At 40.1% G+C, this 26,460-nt stretch overlaps 1 protein-coding gene across 2 annotated transcripts in view; it reads right to left on the bottom strand.

Annotated features, from left to right (window-relative positions):
* The window catches only part of PDE4B (phosphodiesterase 4B), a 398,316-nt gene that overhangs the window by 263,261 nt on the left and 108,595 nt on the right, over positions 1–26,460 (bottom strand). The gene's annotated exons all lie outside the window — the stretch shown is intronic.

Consider the following 26,460-nt stretch of genomic DNA (forward strand, 5'->3'; position numbering starts at 1 on the left):
AAAGTTGTCTGCAAAGTAGTCAACCTCAAGCTATCAGAGTTTGTTGGACATTCCTAGTTCCATTGACCAAGCTAAAATGGAGCCATTGTTCTGCTCCATTCTCCCTTCCAGTAGACATGTCTATTGACATGTTGGAATCTGCAGAATTTCCCATCATAGTGCCATGATGCCATATGTAGAGTATCAGTTTATACATTATCAGCGTGTGTGTATGTGTGTGTTTTAAAATAATTGTTTAAAACTGGTTTATGTTGAAAGGAGGACAAAAAGTTTGTATTTATTTACTCTCATTTGGAATATGTTCATTATTTTAACTTAGAGCCCGTTGCTTTAAACCAAAAGTTAATTTGGAAAATTTCCACTGGGAAAGACTAAGAATAATATACTATTTTGACCTACTGGATAAATCTTTGTAAAATGAATATTTGATTCTTAAACATGGCATAGATCATTTCTGAAAAAGTTGAACAGCAGACCCAGCATAAAGATATGCCACATCTAATATTAGAAAGGCATTTATTTTAATATATTTACATTAAAATACACCAGCACAGAAATACTGTATGTTTTCAATCTGTGCACTGCCAAGTCAGTCAAGCTCTGATAAGAACACTATGATCCAACACTTCAAAAGCATTTGTCAGCTAAACAAAAGTTGACTAGTGGATAATATTTTTATCTCATGCTAAAAAAAGTTCATTGCTCAACTTAACTAATGTTTGATGTGGCCTTAACATTAACTGGAAAAGTGAAATCTCTATCCCACCCCCGCCACTTTCATAGTAATACCAATAATTTTCCCCAAAAGAGTTAAGGTTTAACCACTACATCTTAAGAAAGCTTTTAATTACTTATGTTTCAAAAACCCTAATACCTGCATTCTGTAGAGGTATAACAAGACTAAAAGCCCTCAGAAGACTTAGGAAAAAGTACCACTTCATTTATCTGCCCTAGAAAATATTGTGTCCTAAATTAAGGATTATATTTTGGAGTTGGTGGGAGTTGAGAGTGCTAAACATCTCCTAAAAATTGCTCAGCATCTTACAAGATCAAGCCCTTATGTGAGGAGTAGGCAAAGCAAGCAGATTAATTGCTAGGCAATATTTTCATAATTGTAGTTATCTTATCTGGAACTCCATATGAGTTTACTACATTCTATTATGCTTTCCCTCCAAACTGAATCAAATAAACATCTTTAATCACCATTCTTGTTTTTTTCCCCCGTCAGCTATTGAAGCAGCCTGGTCTGAAGCCAGACTGTTTTTGATCTACTATTTCCTCTAAAACTGGCTTTAATCTGCTGACAAATATTTTCATCATGATTTTCCCCCAGTACGGATAATAAGCTTATAATTATTTGGATCGGAAGAATCTCCTTTCTTCAGAACTGGTACAACAGTCATCCAGTACCTCTTCTTGCTCCCATACCTTCTTATATATTTTTCCTAATGCTTTGATGGCAATTTTAGCAGCTCATCTGTTATACTGTCTGTTCCTGAAGTATTAAAGTTAGGTACAAAGACTCTTGTATGGCCATAAGAATTGGTGGGAAAATAGGCAATTGGTTCAAGTCAAAGTCTGCTATAAGACAAGAGGGCATGTAATCACCCTTGCTTTTCATCATGTTCTTAAATAGGATGCTAGTAGATGAGTTGGAGGGTGCGACACTGATGATCTACAGTTAAGCTCTTTAACTTTATGCAGATGACAATGTGGTAGACACATCTGAATTATTTACGATACTCTTCGCTACCTGGGAAATTGGTGTAATCAACTTGACAGTAGATGCTAAGACGATAAAGTGGTTGCATCTTGGAAAAGCAACAATAGATAAAATTTTGAAATGCCACAGGGATGAAGTTGTAGAACAATTAAAATCTTACGTGTATGTAGGAAAACTGATCCTTGCTGATAGTTCCATCAAGGATGAAGTTAAAAATAGATATGGACTGATAAAAATATTACGTGTGGTACCAAAGTGAACATTTTTCAAAACAGTGTACTAAAAGTATTGCTCTATGGCCTGGAAGCCAATGCACTAAATGAAACAGATATCAAAGGCTGGAGGAAGTATAGATGAGAGTTTTTCAGAAGATGGTAGATGAAAAGTGGAATGCTTTTAAGACAAATGAAAAAGGAGAGTAGGATGAGAAATTAGGATATGTGTTTGGCTGCAATTGAAAAGATTATGATGGAGGGATACTGTAGATTAGAAGACAAACAGATAATAGGATACCAAAGAAAATAATGCAAACACAACCAAGGTCAGACAGACCTAGAGGCTAACCACCGACTAGATGGAGGATCATCGTACACAGGGACATGACCAGGCTGGGCTTAATGGAGGAACAAGTCATGGATAGGAACGAATGGGGATGCCATACTGCTCCACTGTCTGTAAAGATGCTCAGCGATATGAGAAGATTTTCACATGAGCAGAAATTATAAGAGAGATCCTTAAAAACCCATTTATCTCAATCCGACCTCTGCTCTACTGCAGTCTATTTCATCTCACCTAACTCACAAATGTAAAAATCTGTTCTTTCAAGGTTCAGACACATTTGTTTCCCCACCTTATTCATTGGTAACCTTCGCCCTCCCATCTCTTTCTCTTCATTATCTGTGGTCATCATTTTTATTGGTTCTGTAAATTTAGGTTGTAAGATTATCAGGGAAAGAAAGGTTCCCCCCCTCCCATTTCTGTGAAGTGGCATGCAAACATATAACATTGTAAATATATCAGATAAGTGCAGCAAAGCTAGTTCACGGAATTATAGAATCTAGAAATGAAGATCTCATTGTCCATCTCATTGTTGAGGCAACAGGGTTTTCTTGTGTACACTTACTAGCGTTTTGTACACTCTAATTATGAATGTGTCAGGCAAAGAGGCTTCTCCCACTTCTGTTGGGATGTCAGTCAGATCATGCTAAATTATTCCCTTTTCCAAGTGGGAGCTGACACTCTCAGAATATATTTATAGACTCTTTCCTAGGGTAGCCCCCTCTGGAGTTGGTTGTTCCTGACATACTACTCTAAGCCTCTAGGGGACTCAACCTTGCCCTACAGCAGAAACAGCTACAGAGGCTCAGGACTAAGGTTCCCAGATTGCCTAGAGTCCAGAGCAGAGATAGAAAGAGCTACTACAGCACCAAACGTAAGCTAGAACTCAGAGAAAAGGATTTTGTTTTACTTTTGGTTTTGGCTGTTGTAGGAAGGAAGCAGAGAGATTTGTATCATAGCCAGAGAAATCCCATGTCTGTTGATTATACTTGTGAGTTTTACAACAGCCAATGATTACAGTGCCGCATCACTCAGTGAAAAACTGAGTTTCAACTCACTATCTGCCTAGGCACATGCTGGGAGGAACCTGTGTGGCTTGGGCCTCTTGTAAATGCTGGGAGGCAGAGGGTTTAAGGCAGAGGTGAAAGTAAGCCGGTACGGTCTGGTACGCCATGCCGGCAAGAGCTGGTATGCTGTGCCAGATTGGATTGGCTTCTCCGGCAGTGATTTAAAGGGCCCAGGGCTCCAGCTGCTGTGGGGAGCCCCAGGCCCTTTAAATCACCACCGGAGCTCCAGCAGCCGGGCTCAGGTAGAAATTTAAAGGTCCCGGAGCTCCGGCCCCTACAGGGAGCCCCAAGCCCTTTAAATCGCTCTGGAGCCCTGCTGCCGCTATCCCAGTCCTAGCCCTGTCGCCCCAGGGGTTGTGACAGCAGGCTTCCCACGGTAATTTAAAGGGCCTGGAGCTCTGCAGCGGCCGGAGCCCCGGGCTCTTTAATTCGCCCCTGAGCCCTGGGGCTTCCAGCCACCTCTGCAGCTGGTAGCTCCGGGGTGATTTAAAGGCCCTGGGGCTCCCAGAGCCCTAGGGCCTTTAAATCTTGAAAGGCCACGCCTCTTCCCGTTGAGGCCATGCCCCGCTCAGGACTCCGGCGTACCAGTAAGTCCTTTAAATTACTTTCACCCCTGGTTTAAGGTATTGTTGCTATTTTATTATCCTTTGTTACCTGTACCTAATAAAGTTCCCCCTGTTGTATTGCTACTTTTGGGGACTGTAATAATTATTGTATTTCTTGTGTATTGGACTACACTCCTAGTATATTATTTGGTAGTGAACATTTTTCCAAGGAGTACTTGTGGCACCTTAGAGACTAACAAATGTATTAGTCTCTAAGGTGCCACAAGAACTCCTGTTCTTTTTGCAGGTACAGACTAACACGGCTGCTACTCTGAAACCTGCCATTTTTCCAAGGGACAGTACCCCGGGTGTTCCAGGCTCTAAGATGAACCCTTTGGGTGGAGGTGCCAAGATACATAATTCAGGACTTACACCCCTGATGTGAGAGGGGATAAGCTTCTCCAGCCAGCAGTTAACAGGGAGACGGGTTATGCCATGCCTCAGGACTGGGTTACCTTAGATTCACAGATACCAAGGCCAGAAGGGACCAATGGTGGCTCAGCTTCCTTCCTTGGTGTTGGTCTACCTCCTCACTCTGCAAAATAGACTTTGGGCTCTACTTTGACCTCCTGCACAACACAGGACAGTGAACTTTTCCAAAATAGTTCCTAAAAAAAACCCAGCCAACCTTGATTTAAAATTGCCAAAGATGGAGAATCCCCCATGACCTTTGGTAAACTGTCCCAATGGTTAATTATCTTCGTTGTTAAACATTTGTCTGTCTTCAACTTCCAGCCATTGGATAGAGTTATACCTTTCTCTGCTAGATTAAAGATCCCATTATCAAATATTTGTTCCCCATGAAGGTACTTATAGACTGTAATCATAGAATCATAGAATATCAGGGTTGGAAGGGACCTCAAGAGGTCATCGAATCCAACCCCCTGCTCAAAGCAGGACCAATTCCCAACTAAATCATCCCAGCCAGGGCTTTGTCAAGCCGGGCCTTAAAAACCTCCAAGGAAAGAGACTCCACCACCTCCCTAGGCAACGCATTCCAGTGCTTCACCACCCTCCTAGTGAAATAGTGTTTCCTAATATCCAACCTGGACCTCCCCCACTGCAACTTGAGACCACTGCTCCATGTTCTGTCATCTGCCACCACTGAGAACAGCCGAGCTCCATCCTCTTTGGAACCCCCTTTCAGATAGTTGAAGGCTGCTATCAAATCTCACCTAATTCTTCTCTTCTGGAGACTACACAATCCCAGTTCCCTCAGCCTCTACTCATAAGTCATGTGCTCCAGACCCCTAATCATTTTTGTTGCCCTCCACTGGACTCTTTCCAATTTTTCCACATCCTTCTTGTAGTGTGGGGCCCAAAACTGGACACACTATTCCAGATGAGGCCTCACCAATGTCAAATAAAGGGGAACGATCACATTCCTCGATCTGCTGGCAATGCCCCTACTTATAGAGCCCAAAATGCCGTTAGCCTTCTTGGCAACAAGAGCACATTGTTGACTCATATCCAGCTTCTCGTCCACTGTGACCCCGAGGTCCTTTTCTGCAGAACTGCTACCTAGCCATTCGGTCCCTAGTCTGTAGCAGTGCATGGGATTCTTCCATTCTAAGTGCAGGACACCCCTTCACCTTCTCTTAGTTATGCTACATAGATTGAGCTCCTTGAGTCTGTCACTGTAAAGCATGATTTCTAATCCTTTATTCATTCTCATGGCTCTCCTCTGAACCCCATTCAATTTATAAACATCTTTCTCAAATTTACTCTTATCATAGCCCCTCCCACTTTAGTTGTTGCATAGCTAACCTATGTGTGATTAGCCTTTGCTGTTTATCATATCTCTTTAAGGTCCTTCAGCCCACTTTCAGTCTATGCCACAGTGCTCATGAATTAGCCAATCTGAATTATGCATTAGAAACTGAATCAAATGCTGAAATTAGCTACTGAACCAAAAATCCACAACATTTGTAAATCTAACAAAAATATTAAATTTTAGGAATATTAAAATATAAATTAAAAGTAAATATAATGTTTTTCAAGGTTTTCCATACGGTTCCTGCAGGTCATTACAAAACGTTGACTTGAAGGTATACTATATTAGCACATAGGTTTAATAACTTGGGTTTCTGTTTCTTATCTTCTGGTTTCTTAAACTGATAACATTACTGAAACCAATAGTATAATGCAACTTGTTATCTTTTCAAAATCAAAATAAATTATACAGTATATTATTTGCCTCAGGCAATGCCATTTCAAGTTTGTATCACTACTAGCCAAAACCATCCAGCTTACAAAAGGACACATTTGGATTTGACAATTACTTCTGCCACTCATTTATGATGCACAATTATTCATTCACCAGGAAATCAGTTTCCTTCATAGTACATCAGAATGAACAAAACTGTGGTATTTATTCTATAGAAAATGCTTTTCTTGCACTGAAAGAATTGATATATACTTTTCTTTTGCCTTCACAAGGTACTTGTTCTATACATTTACTTATCAAGATAAATTTGGAATTAACCATTATTTTTCTTATAGGAACATGTTTAATTTAAAACTTTTAAATATTCTTCTTCAACTATTAAATATACTATTCCAGCAATTTCTTATGGTTGCCACAAGTGCTATAGAAAAAAAGTGCTAAGTGCCCTAATTCCTATTTACTTCAATGGGAGCTGTAGAGTAGTTAATATTTTTGAAAGTCGTCAGTCTTAGGCACCTAAATATGGATTTAGGAGCCTAGCACTAGGTTCCCGCTTTTCAAAATCTTGGCCCACATCATTTGTATACTACATCATTTAACCTATTGAAATGTAAATGCGTTATGATATATTTTGTAAAAATGTATCTAGGTTTTACTTAAGCTCTCTATGTTGTCATGCATAAAACATGAAATAAGCTTAAAAAACATTGTTATTTAAAAAAAAAAGAAGAATGAAGAGTACTTGTGGCACCCTAGAGACTAACATTTATTTGGGCATAAGCTTTCGTGGGCTAAAACCCACTTCATCGGATGCATGCAGTGGAAAATACAGTAGGAAGACATATATATACACACACACACAGAGAACATGAAAAAATGGGTGTTGCCATACCAACTCTAACGAGACTAATCAATTAAGGTGAGCTATTATCAGCAGGAGAAAAAAAACCTTTGTAGTGATAATCAGGATGGCCCATTTAAATAGATTAGTCTGTGAAATGAGAGTACTATTGTGAGAGCCTGGGAGAGGAGCTAGGTCTTACATTTGACTCTGAATACTGCAAGGTTAGTAGTAATTCTCATTTCTTCTGGCAGAGTGTCCCACATTCTTGGGCTGCCTCCTGGGAGATTCTCTTTCCGAAGGCCACAAACTTCCCACTACTGGTTGAAAGTAACATTCTAGTGGAATGCAGCTGTCATGGGAGACCCTGGTCACAAAGGGAGAGAGGGTTTCTCAGGTACCCAGCCCCAATTCCATCTGAACAGTAGCCTTGAACTGGAAACTCTATTCAATGGAGAGCCAGTCCAGAGTATAGTGTATTGGAGTGATAAGTTTCCAGTGATCTGTGTCGGTGAGCAGCCAATCCATTGTATTCTAAACAAGCAGAGGCTTTCTGTAGGGACATGGGGTTTCCTTTCTAGATGCAAAGAATTGCAATAATCTATCCTAGATGTTACAAATGTGTGGATCATAGATTTAAGGCCTGAAGGGAGGGACTACCGTAATCATCTAGTCTGACCTCCTGTACAACACAGGTGAGGGCTTATCTGAATTAATTACTGTTTGAACTAGAGCATATCTTTGAGAAAAAAAAATCTAATGTTGATTAACAATTGCCAGTGACTGAGAATCCACCACAACCCGTAGTAAATTGTTCCCGTGGTTAATTTCCTTAACTGCTGAAAATGTACACCCTATTTGCAATCTGAATTTGTCTAGTTTCAACTTCCAGCCATTGTTCTTGTTATACTTTTGTCTGCTAGACTGAAGAACCCATTATCAAACTTAATTCCCCATGTAGATACTTATAGACAGTGATCAAGTCACCTTCTTTTTGTTATGCTACATACACTGAGCTCCTTGAGCCTATGACTATATGGCATGTTTTCTAATCCTTTAATCACTCTCGTGGCTCCTCTCTGAACCCTCTCCAATTTAATCAGCCTCTTTCTTGAATTAAGGACAGCAGAACTGGACACAATATAGTGGTCACAACAGTAATGGTCAGAACAGTGCCAAGTACAAAGGTAATATAACTTATTTACTTCTATTTAATATTCTCCTGGTTATGCATACAAGGATCACATCAGCCCTTGGCCATAGCGTCACACTAGGAGCTCGTGGTCAGCTAATTATCCACCATGACCAAAGTCTTTCAGAATCACTGTTTCCCAGAAAAGAGTTCCCGCTCCTGTCCACAACATTTTGATTTGATTTAGCTTTGGCCATATTAAAATACATTGTTTACTTTCAACCAGGTTACCCAGAGATGCAGATCGCTCTGTCTCACCTGCAAACTATCAGTGATGATTTTAAATAGCCATGTAGGCCCAAGAACTGACCCCTGCAGGACCCCCACTACTAACCCATTCACTCGCTGATGATTCTGTTTACAAATACATTTTCAGGCCAGTCAGTTGACCAGTTTATAATCCATTTAATGTGTGTCTTGTAATGTTCTAGTTTCTTCAGAATGTTCTGTGGTATCACGTCAAATCCTCTAATGAAGTGAAAATATACTACATTAACACTGTTATCTTTGTCAACCTAACTTTATCAACCAAACCAAATCTCATCAAAAACGTACATCAAGTTAGTCTGCCAGAAACGGTTTTAAAAAAACCCATGGTGATTGGCATTCTTTATATTATCCTTTTTTAATTCTTCATTGAGTTCTGCACTACTATGTCTGCATTCAACAGGAATGAATGGTTGCAATCTTCTGGCCAATTGCAGATTTTTTGTTGTAGCTGTAGCTACTTGTGCATCCAAATACAGTACAGAGACCAAGAGGCCCTATTTGAAAAAATGAAGTCTTTGACAAAAAAGACTGATACAAAGGAAAAGAGTTAATCAAGGTATTTCCCACTTCACATTAGCAATACTTTGGTCTTATGTGAATACAGCCATAGGTGCCGACTCTGTGGACTCCGGGGCTGGAGCATCCACAGGGAAAAAATTGTGGATGCTGAACACCCACTGGCAGCCCCCCTATCAGTGCCTCCCCCTCCCTCCCCGCGCTTCCCACCTGCCACAATCAGCTGTTTTGTGGCATGCAGGAGGCTCTGGGGGAGAGGGGGAGGAGTGAGGGTGCAGCATGCTCGGGGGAGGGGGCGGAACTGGGCGGAAAGAGGTGGGGAGGAGGTGAAGCGGGGGCAGGGGACTTGGGAGGAAGGAGTGGAGTGGGGGCAGGGCTTGGGGCAGAGCCAGGGGTCGAGCACCCCCCCAGCACTTTAGAAAGTCGGCGCCTGTGAATACAGCTTCAGCCAGCTGCCGTTCTCAGAAAGGCAGTCAGACAGCTTGGATACAGTGCTGCTCTCAGTCGAAGAAAAGGAGGTATGTGTTATCCATTAATCTCCACTTACATACAGATGATAAATCAAATATCAGTGTATTAGCATGGGAACGTGGGCCATGTTCAGAAGTGAAATTGCAGCAAGAACCATTATTTCCCATATGAACAATGGATCACAGTGCCAGATAATTCACATTTACAAAGATTAGTGGTTTGGGATTATATGTCTACATAGCTGCCATTTTGGTTAATTTTAAAGCAGATATTAATCCAAGCACTAAGAAAGCAGTGCGATAAAAACCTTTTTTGCCATTCAGTAATCCAGACTGGAATAGTGGAGAATTAGTTTAAAGATATATATTTTATAATATAATAAAAATATAATATTTTGGACAATTTAGTGGGAGGATGTTAGTTTATGCAATTTAATGGAAAACTGAATTGCTAGATTAAGAATATTCCAATAAAAAGAGTGTGCTAACCCAGATTCTTTTTTTTAATTACATACTTCGGATTCCCCATTTGCGATTTCTCTCACATCTGTTATTACTGAGATAAATAGAGCCAGGACCTTAATTCATCATGTTTCCAAGCTGCACTTTGTGTCTTACCATGAATTAATGTAAACCCTTTGAATACATTCTAAGTTATCTTATCCAACCATAAAATACAAATCCATTTACAAACTCACCTGAAGGCCTTTTTGAGTCAAAGTACTACAAATGATTCTTACATAGACATTGTGGAATATTGTTAATAATTAATATTATGTGAAGCCTAAACAATACAAATACACTTAAATGGTAATAAAACATACTACTGTAGATAGTTCTGTTCTGGAAGGCAAAATACTGAAATTCTTACACCGTTTTTATTCAGTCCTTGCTTTCCAGTTTGAGTAATGATCTCAGAGTTTGACCAAAGTAAAAACAGAATCAGCCGTAAAGCTTATAACCAAAATCCCCATTATCCTCACAGAAACTTTTTAATAGTTTCTAGACACCAAACTAGATTTATACGTACTTTATTGAAAGATGGAAAATAAAAATATATGTTATTTAACATATATTTCAGTAACTGATTTAGTGAAAATGCACCGATAGCATTTCATTACAAAGTAAAAATGGAATCAAATTATATGTCAAATGATAATAGCTACATAGTGCCACATCCAGCATACTGTAACCTCAATTTATTGTGAAGTACAGAAAAAGTACAATGGGTCACTTTCTTGGATACACTGTAATAGTGCGATAACATGGCACTTAGACCTAAACTGCCTCTCCTTAGGAGGGCAGTTTTCATGATTATCGGTGTAATCCAAGTTTTGTTTTATACTTTGCATATGGGGGAGGGCTAGGGTCTTCCTAAAGATTTTGGGAAGGTCTATTTGTATGAAGCTGTGGGGGATAGAACACATTTTGAGGTATCAAACTGTTCACAGTAGGTGGGGTGGTTTAATACTCCGATGCCGCACATTCAATTATTCAACTTTTCAATATTCATTCACTTACCATCTTATCCTTTCCTTCTTTCTACTTCCCCTTCTCATGTCAAACAAAAGGATTATATGTATTTATACAATATATCTGATTTTCAAACTATTCTTATCTACACACATGTGCGTGTTATCTCTGACTTGTAAATATATATTGAGTGGCTTCCTTTTTGGAAGGACATTGTCCATCACTCGTTATTTTTGTCTTTTAAAGCAAAAAGAAATGACATATTACTGCCTACCATTCAGCAGCATTCAGCACCTTCAGTGAGTCAAACAGCTCAAGCTACTTAGCTTAACAAAGAGAAAGTTAAGGGGTGACTTGATTGCAGTCTATAACTAGCTACACGAGGAACAAAAATATTTAATAATGGGCTCTTCAATGTAGCCGAGAAAGGTATAACATGATCCACTGGCTGGAAGTTGAAGCTAGACAAATTCAGACTGGAAATAAGGTGTACATTTTTAATAATGAGAGTAGTTAACCATTGGAACAAGAGAGAATCCAATGAACAGAGGTGTTTTAAGGAGACCGGGCACAAGTGATCAAACTGTCCAGGGTCCATGCAGCAGGAGGCTGGCAATGCACCACGCAGGCTATACTGGCAGTCCAGCCAGAGGGGCATCAGGACACTGCCCCACCAGGGTGGCAGATTAAAGTGGTGATTACAGATGCAAAGGGAGTATCCACAACGCATTTTGTCCCAGTAGAGATAGACAGGAAAAAAGATCCAGTTTGGATCTCGGTGTCTGGTAACCTTAACCTGGTCCAATGTGATGCACCTTGCTATGCTTTTGCCCAATAAACACCTGATGCTGTAGGGATGTATTCAGAGATAAGAGGGAGGATAGGCTAGCCCTGTAACCATGACACTAGCACTTCTGAAAATTTAGGCCAATAGAACATAGATCCTGTAGGAATGAATAGCTAAAGAAATGTATACGAGTGCCTGCATACCTATGAAAATACAGCCTTATTAGTTCCCTTCACATAGACTGTTAAAGCTTATCTGTTTTTTTGTACATATAAAGACAGACTTCTCACCCCCAATGTATCTATTTTGTGATGAGATACAGTAAAGCTCATGAGTTGGAAATCTCTTTGAATAATCACCCACATATCAGTGTGTAGGAAGGTCTTGGCAGATCATGTACTTGAGTATGAAATTCAAATATGGGCCAAGGGATTCCCAATTATTCAGCCATTTATGAAAACTGTTTAAATCTTAATACCTGATAAACAACGAATATGGTATTCAGCAACAAAGAGGCTGCCTCCATCTGTAGTGTATAAGAACAGCTTGACTTTATGACACACACACACACACACACACACACACACACACACACACACACACACACAATGAAAGCACTGTGCTAGCTCAGTCTATTCACAATGGTGGGTAATGCTTCTGTTCCCCTGACAGCTGCAGTTAGTGCATCCTCTGATAGGGGTGCCATTAGATGTTTTGGGTAGAGGGAATACCACAGAACGGTACATGCCAAGATGAGTAAAATCCACTACATTTTAGTTATCTAGAGCTGGAATAACAAATGCTAAACATTCAGAAAAGTGATAGCCACGCTGTGCCTTTTAGAGTACTAGAAGGGAAAGGTAGGTGTTCTGCACACAATCTGCTCCACATTGCTGGTGGAAGCAAAGTAGAACCACTAGTCACTGGCGGAAGATTGTGGGAGCAGCAGGGACACCCCAGCAACAAGGAGAGGGTCTAGCCAGGGCCCTGTGCCCTGAAGGTTTTCACATCCCCTGGACATCAACAGTTTCTATCAGTCTTAGGGTTTTATACGCCAGCCCATCACTGTAGTATCTGAACGACTACCACATAAAATCAGTCAAAGTTCCTGGCAGATTTCATGGAGCCTCTGGCACCTCTCCATTTTTAGGGTTAAAACTCTACTTGTAAATGGAGGGGTGGTTTTGAGGGGGGAAATAAAGAGTGTTTCTTCCACTTATGGTGGATAGGCTTTCCCAAAGAAAGAGGTTCTACCAATAGTCAGACTCTGGATTCACCTGATCTCATCTGGAAGATTGTTCCAAAGATGGATCCCCTTGGCCAAAAATACTTCGGTTCCAGCTCTCACGTGCTTTGTGATCGGCACTGTCCTGGAGGAGTCATGATTCACAGATCAAAATTCAGTCTGTCATGCAGGGGCTTGCGCCATTCATTGCTTTGAAAATTAGGACCATGGCCTTTTACTGTCAGTGGAAGTTGACTGGCTTGCTGTTCTCACATTCAGGTCCATATGCAAGCAGTTACAATAATCCATACTGGATATGACTAACGCATGTCCATGTCCTCAGTCCTCACCTGGGTAGAAGAGCCAAATTTCCTAGCAAGTGGGAGGTGAAAGAAGTCATTTTTGGGAAGTGATGCTTCCTGGTCATCCAAGGCTTCACACAACTTTGACAATGGGGGCAGTACATCATCAGTGGGAGGTGGAGACAGTGTATTGGCCCATAGGCAGTGGAGCTGGGGGAGCCAACTATTTTTCAGCTAGGCCGAATCTGAGTGGAGCTGCAACCTTGCGTGCCGCTGCAACCCCATATGCCAAGTCACAATGCCACACGCCCAAATTTGGCATGGCCATCCCTCCGTCATGATGGAGGGACCGCTGAGCCAAATCTGAGTGGCACTGCAACCCCACACACCAGGTCACTATGCCACTTAATTTAGAGGTAGTAGGTGTACGGGGCTTATGGTCCGGGGGAAGAGGGAAGGCTGCTGGTGTGGGGGAACCTAAGAAGGAAAGAGGATGCTCAGGTGGGAATAGGCAAATCTATGCCTCCCATCTCACTTTAAATGGTGCATCACAGCTCATGTCTTGGCCAATTCTTCAGTGTGTTTCCCTTTGCCGACCAGTACACCTCAGTCTTGATTGGGTTCAGCTTGATCCAGCCACTCTTTGTCCAAGAACAAATTTCTATAGGCATTCTGACATTTTGGTAGTGGTGATGGTTGCATCAGTTACCAGTGAGATACGCAGAGAGAAATGTCAACAGACTGCTTTTTAAACCATGGATTCTGGACATTATTTTCTATCTGAAGACTAGCTGTTTGACCCAGCTCTTCTTACCCCTTTCCCTTCCTCCACTCCTAGCCTCACAATCCCTGATCTCCATGGTTTTCTCCAGCCTTCCCTTCGTCCTCCCCCTCCTGTTCAGTGTTCTTCTTGCTCTGCCCAAGCTCCCATTCTCTCTCACCCCACTCCTTCATAATAAAATGTAGAAGAAATGGTGCTAATATGACATATGCCTATCAGCAGCAGCCTGGTCATTTTAATTACTATTATATCTCTTTCCACCTTTTATGTATCTTGTCATTTAGATTGTAAGCTCTTTGCAGCAAAGATCATCTATTCTTATGTGTTTGTACAGCATAATGGATTCTTGATCCTGATTGCTACTATAAACGAATAATTCTACACAAATCTCTGACTTGGAATACAGTGTTAAGGAAAGTAGAGCGAGACTGAAGATATGCCTATCAGGGCTGAATGCCTATATGCCTTGAGCCTATCAGGGCTGAATGTTTCCTGAACAGGGCCAAGCACCCTTACTTCTGACATCAGCAGTAGTCGAAGGTGCCCACGTGCTCCAGGAGGTGCCGAGCTCACCAAAGACTCGGGTCCTATACTTATGTTAGTAAGAATAAATCCAACAAAGTGAAAGAGGCAATTATGCATTATTTTTACTAAAGAAAAGTCTGTACCTAACCTACTGGAGAAATTGCCCATCATTATATAATGATTGCCTCCAAAAGTACAATGTCAGCATGGCTCATTCAACGTTTTTGAAATGAAGTAACAGTGTAAGAAGTTGTTCTGTGTTATACAGGGTGGCGTAAAATGGCTCTTTCCCCAAAATATAAAGGCAGAGAATAAGCATTAAAAGCTGCCACATACAGTACATTTCAAGTACATACAGAAACTACCGTGAGTCTAGGTGTCAAGATCATAAAAGCTTTGTATATATCCTAGGTTTTATATATCATAGTCATTCCCATTTTGACTATATCACTGTAGAAATGTCTGTAAATTGGGAGGTGGTTACTATCGATTTTATTTTCCTTTTTTTCTAAAAAGGAGATTGTGACATTCTATACCTTGGGAAAGCATCCTGGAAGCCCCATATTCCTCAATTTCAAATAATCGTGACCTTATACATAAAAGCATGCCTTGTAAGGTATCCGGGGAAAGGTTATGAACTGCTGAAAGTCATTTCTCTATCCATGTATGTGTATCATTAATGCATATGAAGTTATGAGAATTGTGTTGTATGGTGGTCACTCAAACATGCTATAAATTGTGGAATCAGCCAGATATTAGCTCCCTAGAGGCAACAGCAAGGAAAGTAACCAACGCCTGGACAGGGTGTCAATCAACCCATCAACAACCATTGTCCAGGAAGGAAGCTACAATGCAATGACTCACCTGCATGAGGCCACACCAGGGGAACTGCTCAACTTTGCCTGGAGACTCAGCAATGCTCCCAGACATGCCTGGACTTGTGTTTTCTGAGCACATGGACTGAGGGTATAAAACAGAAAGAGTGGCCATGTGCAGGGCCCTTCTCCTGCCCCCACCTACGCTGCAAGCAACTAAGACACTGAGAAGAAGACAAGACTCGAACAGAGGAGATTGGCCCAGATTTCAAGGGTGAAATCTGTATACTAAGGACTGCAATATCTGGGGGGACAGCGGGGGACTGCTTAATATAGTTGTTTCCCAGTCTAACAGGGTTGAGAGTTTAGACTGCGTGCTTATATTTTATTTCTTTTGGTAACTAACTCTGACTTTTTGCCTATCACTTAAATTCTACCTTTTATAGTCAATACATGTCTTTAATTGTTTATCTTTACCAGTGAGTTTGTATGAAGTGAGCAAATCTGCTCAGGTTTGACAAAGGCTGGTGTATGTCCACTTTCCACTGTTGAAGTGGTAAACCAATTAATAAATTTGCACTGCCCATCTTGAGCAGTGCAAGACAGTATATTCCTGGGGTACAGTGCTGGGAGCTGGGGAGATTTGGCTGGTGCCTTATTTATGAGTGGCTCTGGGAGCATGCATGCAATCTAGTTGGGTGTGGGGCTCCACATGCTGTTGTGCTGAGTGATAGCAGCACCTGGAGGGGTTTGCTGTTGGTCACTAGCAAGACATTGTGAGAGATGGCCCAGGCTGGAGAGAGTTCAGGGAGCACAGCGGTCCCACAGTCCCAGGCACCCCGGGGGGAATCCCATCACAGAGATACTGATTTTTCCATAAATGTTTCCCCCTCAGAAGCTATAATTTCAAATAATATAGTGTGTTTACTTCTCACTTCCAAGATCTAGTCTAGAAATCAAACTGTGGCCAAAAAGGTTACTGTACAAGTTGGTTTCACAACCAAGATAAAAGATGTGCTGGAATAAAAAAAAAAAAGATTATGTATATACATATACAAACACACATGCACTATATGTTTCCGTAAGAATAAAAACATTCCTTACCAAGAACCACATCATGATGTGCTATACAGGTTATACAATCACATGATAAGAAATTAACATCATAGCAAGAACTGAATGATACACACTGGACATACTAGAGGTCCATATAGAACTCTACTCTTCCACATGAATACAGTGTGACTCAGGGCAAACCGATAACATTGCACACACACAGTTAACTCAATTAGCTGCTCTGCACAAGTTTTGCTTTCATATTATTAAAAATTTGCCATAGAGGCTGCTGCAGTAGGAATGTCCATGTTAAGCTTGAACTCACTGGCTTAGAGAAAGAGCAGCAGGATGAACACTGTGACACTGGAACCAGAGGGCCAAATTGAGCTCTGCTCTATGTAGGCAGCTTGATTCTATGTACCACAAGCTCTCTTTGTTCCCATCTCCTTCTCAATCCCCACCTCCTCTCCTCGCTCCTACTTAATTCAAATCATATATCAAAATATGACTCCCGCGGTCCATCTCTTATCCCTCAAGATGTCTCCTTCACACCATCCCCTCCCACTTCTTTCTCTCCTCTCTCATCCCTCCCTATAGAATGCCAAACTTGGCTCTGCACTTGCCCATCCAGCTGCCTTATCTTCCCCTGCAATTCCCTCTTGTTTTCCCGGTAATTAGCTATGTTTCCAGTTCTCAATAAAGCCAATAATTATAGCCTCATGGCCAAGTCTCTTCTTTATATTCATCCTCCTCAATTGTACAGCTTCTGGCATGAAACACCTAATTGTCTCAACTAAGTCACACCACAGTATACAAGTGCACTTACCATAAGAGGCTAGTACATTGTTCAGCATGAAAGAGGTTAATTCCTTTACTATAATAAACCAAGCAACAGAGATTCACTGTTTCCCCCCACAGCATATTCATGTATCATTATTTAAAACCTCCTACACCCCACAGCAATAACTATTTTTAATGTTGAGAGATCAAAACAGCTTGAGCAAGTGAAAAATGCTTTTTCTTTCATTGGGAAGGAGTAGGGAATTTTATCTGATCAGATGAGTGAAAGAGGAAATTCAATCTCTACGTATTTTTGCTGCAAAATAAAAAAAAATATTTCATATTAACAAATTGAATGTGGGCAGATATAAAAGACAATATTTTACCAAAAGGTATTTTCACCTCCTGCCACACCAGACTCCATATAGACTTTACTATATGTATTGGCAATGATTCCTGTAGTGCAGAATTATCTACAGTTAATTCTATATCAAATATTGACTAATTATTTAATGATGGTTATATTCTCACATTATATCAATACAGAAATCCACACACTTAAGCAATATTGTCTGTTGACTAATAAAACTCTGTATTTTCCGTAGGGCAGAAAGGAGTATATTATAAGGGCCAGGAGTGTATTATAACATGTAATACACCCTATGGCTCCACGTCTTCACTCTGGACAATGATTCCCAACACTTATTCAAATAATATCATACCAAGAACAGGCTCATACTGAACTGTGCAAGGAACTGATTCACATTTCATAGCCAACAACACACCATTCACCTACTCCTCCACACTGAACTTCAGTTTGACTGTAATCTTGGTGTTATTATATCTGACTCTGAAATCTCCTCCTTCAATTCTCCCATGTTTGCAAATCTGCCTATCACCATCGCTGCAGCATTGTCTGTGCATGACACTGCCTCAATCCACCTCTGCGGAAATCACTATCCACATCCTTAATCCCTCTCCTCTTGATTATTGCAACACCCTCATACCCTAATAATTATAGAAATATATTGTGTTGGATTGGTTCATGAACTGCAACTATATCACAAATTATCAGAGTACTCCAATAGGGAAAAATTTATATCTTTCACTATAGACAAGACAATACAAAACCATTCGGTTTCATATAACATCTTTCACATCAAGTATCTACTTTAAAAAAAACCACAGGTATATCAAAGACAATGGTCTACAGCGTTAACTGCTGTGACTCAGACACACAGAAAATGAAAAAATGCACAAAGATTAAGTACAAAAAAGGGACCAGAGAACTGACAATTACAGATCTGCACTGAAAGCTAATCTACACTGCATAAATTATGGTGACAGATTCACTGCACTTTATCAGTCTGTACTGGCAACCAACTCAAATGGATGAGAAAAACTGTACTTACTGGAGAGAGACACCATATATAATTCTGCGGCCAGCATACAGAATAGTTGGTGACATAGTGTAAGCATTTTATTTAATTTCAACTGTTCCTTAGTCACAGAGGCATGCAGGGGGGGGAGGGGGAGGGCACAAGCAGGGGCACAGCCCGCCCCCAATAATGGGTGGGGTCACAAAACTCCTCTGACCCCGAGGCTGCGGCAAGGTCACAGAGTTCCTCTGGCCCCGAGGCTGGGAGCTCACTGTCTCTTCCTGCCATGGCCCAGGGGCCAGAGGAGCTCGCTCTCTGTCAGTGTTGGCCTCGGCCGCAGGCTGGAGAATCTTTCTGCCACCACCAGAGCCCCAGGGCTGGAGAATCAATCTGTCCCTGCCACAGCCCTGGAGCTGGAGGAGCTGCCCCACCCCGCTTTTGCTATAATGGCTATAACAGCCAAATGGCTCAGATCCCCATGGGTTCATTATAGTAAGGGTGTATTGTATTTCCTCAGAACATCATGAGTTTAATGTGCCCCTCCAAAAGCGGGCAAATTTAAATTCCTGCCCACGCCCCTGCTTAGTCAGTAATTCCTTTCAAATAAAATCAAAAACTTCTCTAAGAAACCATTTTTCATGTTATCTACATGGTTAAAAATACGACTGGGAGTCAGAGCTCATGGGTTCTCAAAGCAGCTCAGCGACTGTGTCAATATGTGTCCACAGTAAATCACTGAATCTTTGTGTCTCCGTTTACAACTCTGTAAAAGTGGTAATATTTATTGCACTCTTAAAAGGTTTGTTCTGATTTAGAGATATAAATTCCAGCAATATTCTCTATGCTTCAAATGGGGAATGCCTCTAGAACCACTAATATCCCTAGGACTGGAAGGAGTGTTTTAAATGTGTCCACCATACTTACCTCACAGAAATGAATTGAAGCTTAATTAATGAATTTTTAACATCAAATTGAGGTCCTCAGATGAAAGGCCCTTTAAGACGTGTCATATATTGTTATCAGTCTTCATCATCTATTAGTAATCTAGTTTTCAAATTTAGATTTTTTTTCCAGAGAATTCCACTCTCATTAGCTTGGGGAGGAGGATACATAAATACTAGAAATACATACTTAGATCCCTGTGCTTTTCTGCAAGGATAGATCCCTCTCTGTGTACATCAGAGAAATACTTATGCCCATCAAAATCACGAACCCCAGAGCTCTATGCTTTGCACTTCGTCTCTTTAATAGCTGTAGAATACTTTACAAAGTATTTACACTTGCAAATAGTCTGCTTCAATTGTGACAGGGTGTTTTACCCACGTAAGTGGCAGGGGGAAATCTCTCTCTTCAGGCCTCCATCGATATAAGCAGGGTTCTTAGGAAACCTACAGGCAAAAAATGAGTTTCGGGATTTACTGCCATCCCCATTTCTGCTAATTTTTTCTTATTTATAGACCCTTAAAACCAGAGCTACTGAAGAGGAAGGGGGGAGGGAAATCATCTTCCTACTTTTATACCCTTAGGAACTTGCAATTTATTTAAGTAGTCTTTGCTCCAGAAAGTCTTCCTGGTAGATGTGTGAGGGAATATAGATTTCTGAAAGGCAACTGACTTGGTATGGCATGACATTTCAATTAAAAAATTAGAATGATACAAAATTAACATGGCACACATGAAATGGATTGAAAACTGGCTCACTGACTACTCTCAAAATGTAACTATGCATAGGGAATCTTCATTGAAAGTGTGTTTCTAATAGAGTCCCTCGGGGATCAGTTCTTTACCCTGCACTTGAATATTTTCATCAGTGACCTGGAGGAAAACATAAAATCATCCCTGATAAAATTTGCAGATGATATAAATACTGTGGGACTGATGAATAATGAAGCAGACAAGTCTCTGATACAGAGTGATCTGTGTAACTTGGTAAGCTGGGCACAAGGAAATAATGTGTGTTTCAGTGTGGCGAAATGTGAACTCATACATCAAGGAACAAAGAATGCAGGCCATATTTACAGGATGGAGGATTCTATCCTGGGAAGCAGTGATTCTGAAAAGGACTTGGAGGTCATGGTAGATAATCAGCTAAACATGAGTTTCCAAGGTGACCCCAAAAGGACTAATATGATCCTTAGATGGATAAACAAGGATATATCAAGTAGGAGTAAAGAAGTTATATTACTTCTGTATTTGGCACTTGTGTGCCCACTGCTTGGATACTGTATGATGCCCTCAGTTCAGGAAGGATGTTGATCAAATGGAATGGGTTCACAGAAGAGCCATGAGAATGATTAAAGGATTAGAAAACAAGTCTTATAATGAAAAACTCAAGGAGCTCAATCTAGTTATCTTATCCAAGAGAAGGTTCAGAGGTGATTTGATCACAGTCTGTAACTACCTAAATGGTGAACAAAAATTTGATAATGGGCTCTTAAATCTCGCAGAAAAAAGTGTAAAATGATCCTATGCCTGGAATTTGAAGCTAGGCAAATTCAGACTTGAAATAAGGTGCACATTAACAGTTATGGTAATTAATCACTAGAACAACTTATCGGGGGTTATGGTGGCTTCTCCATTCCCGGCAATTTTTAAGTCAAGACTGAATGTTTTTCTAAAATATATGCTCCAGTTCAAACAGGAATTAATTCAAGGAAGCCCTATGTTATGTTATACAGGAGGCTAGACTATATAATCATAGTGATCCCTTCTGGCCTTAGAATCTATGAGGCATGAATGAAGAATATATAGTATGCAAGATACCCTTTCTCCTCTTATCCCTTTTTCTCTTAATTTTGACACAATATTATCTTTCCACCCCCTCACTCTGTATTTCCTGTCTCAATAGATAATTTAACACTGCAATGTGCCTGCATGTCAGCCAAAGTTCAGAGGAGAAATGGGAAAAGTCTAATGAGGAAGCAACAGCAGCTTCCTCACCCCAGTTTGATTGAAAAAAGCCTAAGAAGCAGCCAACTGCTCCCTGAAGAATGCAAACAGGCATATGGACCAGACTACATGGAGCTAACAAACAAGTTTGGCACTCAGCAGTTAACAGAACTGAGGCAATATTCTACTACTGTTGTATAGCAAGCTTGATACAACAGCCTAAAGCCATAATGTATTGGAGCTTCAGGGAGACAGGTTATGCTCAGATACTAGTCCAGTATAGTCTCAAGAGCAGAAGTCATAGGTCCCAATTTTCCTCTAGGCAAAGGGAGAGGTCAATATAATGGCAGATATTCCCTGCTCCAGAAGTTTCGAAACTGTGAGGCAAATTCTCCCTCTAGCATCATCCTCCACTCCATGGAATCCCATGAAAGCTTCTCCACTGAAGCTTTGTGGGGACTGAGGACCCATGCCATGGTGTCAGGAAGGAGAGGCTGATGGAGGGGAAAATTTGCATCCTCAGCACACTCAACTCCTCACGGGTAAGGTATCAGCAACGAAGTTGTTTTTATAATGGGCACAGCTACATGAAAATGCTGCATTGGTACCGCTGCACCAATGCACCTGCATCACTGTAGCTCTTTAATGAAGACACTCCATGCCGACAGGAGAGAGCTCTCCCATCAGCATAGTTAAGCCACCATCCCAAGAGGCAGTAGCTATGTTGACGGGAAAAGCCCTCCCACCAACACAGCTCTGTCGACACGGGGGTTAGGTTGGTATAACTCTGCCGCTTAAGGGTGTGGATTTTTCACACCCCGAGCGACATAATTACATTGATATAGATCTGTAGTGTAGACCAGACCAATGTTGTTTTAACTCAGTCTTGGTGCCTACAGCCTTCTCAAAGAGGGGATATTTAAAAAAAAATTGTTTTACACAAGTGCAGATAGCTTGCCCGATAATGAGGCTCCTCCAGCAAAAGCAATGACCATCTGCATGAGTGGTAAGTGAACCTTGGTCATGGGTTCTAACATGGCCACTGTCCATGCAACAGAAATCAAAATTAGACTTGATCTTGCTTTCTTCTTGCCCTCTTTTCGCTGCATCACAAAGTCACACCAGCAAAATATTTTGAGGCACCTGATTATAGAATAAGTACCATTTCCTATGGTTTTAGGTGGCGCTCTCTTGGCCTTCATGGGATACAATAGGTTGGGAGAAGGGATGGTCCAATGATTAGGCACTGGCCTCGGACTCAGGAGACTTGGGCTCAATTCCCCACTTTGTTACAGACATCCTGTGTGACCTTGGGCGACTCATGTAGCTTCCCTGTGCCTCAGTTCACCATCTCTAAAATGGAGATAACAGTACTGCCCTACCTCAGAGGAGTTTTGGTAGGATAACAGTATTGACAACCTCAAAAGATTCAGACATCATGAGTCAGACCTTAAAAATCACAACACCTTTTAAAAAAAAAAAAAAAAAAAAAAAAAAGATATATTGTGATTTGGTCTGTCTTTAGATTTTTGAACTCCCTCTGCCTTCCCCCAGTGTGTATGTGACAACATTGTTGCCAACACTCCCAACTTTATTAACGTGATTTTGGCCTTGCTGCAGGAGTTCTCATCCCAAAATCTGCCCATCCTCCTGCCCAGCAATTGATTCTGGCCCACCTGCCCTGGTATCATTTCTGCCCCCAGTCACCACACATCAATTCTGCTCCCCTCAGATACAACAATAATGGGGGCCATCCATATAAATACCTAAGATGGACAACCTGAAAGTCAACCTATAACTAATGGGCAGACTATAACTACTTGGGGCTTTTTACTTGACTACAGAAACAATTTTATGTGAACTGCCTGTTATCCTCAGCCATAATCAGTCCATCAGAGTTGAGCTTTTAAAAGCAGCATTTCAATTCTAGTGGGTTGCCACTAGACAAGTCTTTACTATTTGCTTTCACCAGTGTAGACTGAGCTCATTTTGCAAGGCAACATGTGACATATGCTGCAAGCTTTGACATGCCTACAGTAGGTTGTACAACTTTAGATAATTAGAAAGATCAGTAATTGTTCACTAGGCTTGGAACAAATTCAAAAGCTATCACTTTATCGTACCATTCTAATTGACTTGTTAAATTCCAGAACTGGAAATTATTTTGTAATCAAAACAGGCTGTATTTTCAAAAATTAAGGACAGCATATGATTTATAATTTACCATACAGTATATTTTTAAAATATAAAGAAATATTTCCATTTCAGTTATGGTATATTCACCTCTGGAAGGATCCTCAGTCTGACAGAAGTAATTAAAGTATACATTTCCCAGTACACTTTATTTATCTCTCACATTATATTTTCTTCATTTAGTACATATTTGATCTAAAAGAAAGATGGACGTATCAAAAATATCTAAAGCTACACTGTGCTTTCAGATAATATGGCCCCTGCACTCTATGACATTAACATGTAAAGTAAACGGAAAGAAATGAAAATATTAGCCAAAATGAGGGAGAAAATTGCAAAAACACGTTAGAAAAATCAGTTCATTTCAGTTCATTAAAAAGATAAGGCTCATCACACAGCACAGCTGGGGATTATGCATTACGAGATAGGGGAAGTGACCCAGGTCATATAAATATTATTAAAAAACTATTTAAAGTCTTGAGGACAAATATTTAAATAAAACACTGTTAGAAACAGCAACATGTACTAGAGAGAGTATCTTTTGTATTTTTTTGTACAAGGAGGGCCCAATTCTGCCACTCTCTCATGCTGAAAAGGGCTTTACTCCTACAGTAGTGCCACTGACATCAACAATACTGCTCAGTGTGAATAAGAACGGCAGAATCAGATACTTAGAGAATAAAATTATTTTTAGACCTTCTACTATGAAAGATATAGGTTACAAGATATTTAATGCTGTATATCGATCTTCCCTGTATATTGATCTTCCGGATCTTCCGAGGATGTGGGGGGAAGAGGAAGGGGAGGAAACTTATTCTAAACAAAGAAAGCAAACAAGATATACAAACTAAAAGCACCCTATTTGGCAGGTATCTGTAATACAGTTGCATAAAAATTCCAATAAAAAAGTTCTCTAAAAATTCAATAGTTCACTTTAATTTCAGTTGTTTCCCCTCATTTTGTAATCTGCTCAATAAAATTGAGAGTATGTACTGTTTGTTAGGGGTGGTTGGGTGTGTTATGCATACATATATGTTCAAAACGTACAATACATTACATTCTGGAATAGGTGGTTTTCTTGTATTTTAATATGAATCTTAGTAGATGAGAAAAAAATTTATATTATGCTCATTACATCATTGTAAAAACTCACAAAATTCAACAAGTGTTGTTACCTTTTTAAAAAAAAGCTGGAATAAGAAAAACCCTAACATGTACGGACAAATGAAGACTCTTAATTTCCATCTGTCCATATTTTTAAAATATATTATGATTAAATATGCCAGGTTTAATTAAACCTTTCATATGTCTAATCATGAGTTTAATCTGATTACACCCCCAAACCCCACAAAAGTACCACTCTTCACAGTATATGTTCTCCCCCTCCACCTCGCCCCACATCAGCATGTATTGAGAAATTAACACCCCATTGTTCCCATGATTAGAAGATATAACGGACATTCAAGGGAATTCATGTATACAGCCCTGGACACTATTGGCTGGTAACCAATTAAAGGGCTAAATGAAGCTCAAGGCCATACTAAAGTTATTATAACAGTTTGGGTGCCATAATATTTTTTACAAAAAGAGATGCACCATTCCAGAACTATAAATTAGAATAAAAGGCTATCTTAAATGTACTGTATGTTACAAATGCATAAAAAAATGACATAATAAATTTGGTATTCTGGTATTCCTGTATGTACTATCAGTGTTTTTTCTTAAAAATTTCTTACAGATCTAGAGCCAGAAAAACTGTTACAGCTGCTAATTTGCTATAAACAAATATCTAAGGCAAAGGGGGTTTAGTGCTTCTTTTCAGAAAGTTCTTGCTTAAATGCAGCTTTGACCTTTATCCAACACAACTCAAATGCACCATTTTAAGAACAACATTCTACATTATGAAAGGAGGAACATACAAAGGGTAAATTATTTTTCGGTATATTAAAATGTCTGGTCCTTACAAATATATATGGGGTTCCCTCGCTCTCTCTTTTCTTCTCTGATTCAGTTTATAGAAAGGGAAGTTAATGAATGTGGCTGTGTGCGAGTGTGTTATACAAACATGCATGTTATTAAAAGTTTGGAGATTTGGCTCTGGTAGTTGACTACAGTATGTTTATATAAAAAAAGTTTTGTATCCATAAACCACACACAATGAATTCAGGAGAGACAATATGAACCACTCTTTCTTCTGTTAATCCTTTATGACTTGATTCACCTGGCTTAATACAGCAATTCCCTATATACTTTCACCAAGTGGTAATAAGCTTCAGCTCAAAATCAACTGTAACAGCATGCAAATTGCTGACTGCCCCAAAATGGTCAATTTAAAACATCTGAATCTTAGTTACAACCTTCTTTTAAAAGGAGGCTGAAAGAAGGCACAACATTTTTACCAAACAAAAATAGTCAGAAGCCACTCACAGTAAAGTTATAGCCTTTACCAGCATTTAAGCCTGACAGTAACATAGAAAAAACAACCCAGTCTATGTCCTATTGTTACCTGCAATCAGAGTTGATATAGAAAGAAAAAGCATTTCAAAGATTCCTCTGAAAGAAATTCACATGCTTTGCCTACAATATGTCTATGAAAGTTCCTGGGTGCCTGTTTTATTCAATGAAGATTAACTACAGACGCATGCATTATAGGCTGCATGTATTCTGGAGAACAGAAGCTGAATGACAATTGTACAGGCACTGCATTGTACGTATTTCAGCTGCCCTCTGTTCTGTTCATTTCACACTTGCAGTAAGTATTATGAATGGATCTCAGCTTATTTTTCAGCGTTAAAAACATAGCCTCACACGCACTGCCTTGTAAAGACGAATAGATATCAAACAGA

This window comes from Trachemys scripta, chromosome 8 (genome assembly GCF_013100865.1).
Source record: "Trachemys scripta elegans isolate TJP31775 chromosome 8, CAS_Tse_1.0, whole genome shotgun sequence".
NCBI lineage: Eukaryota > Metazoa > Chordata > Testudines > Emydidae > Trachemys > Trachemys scripta.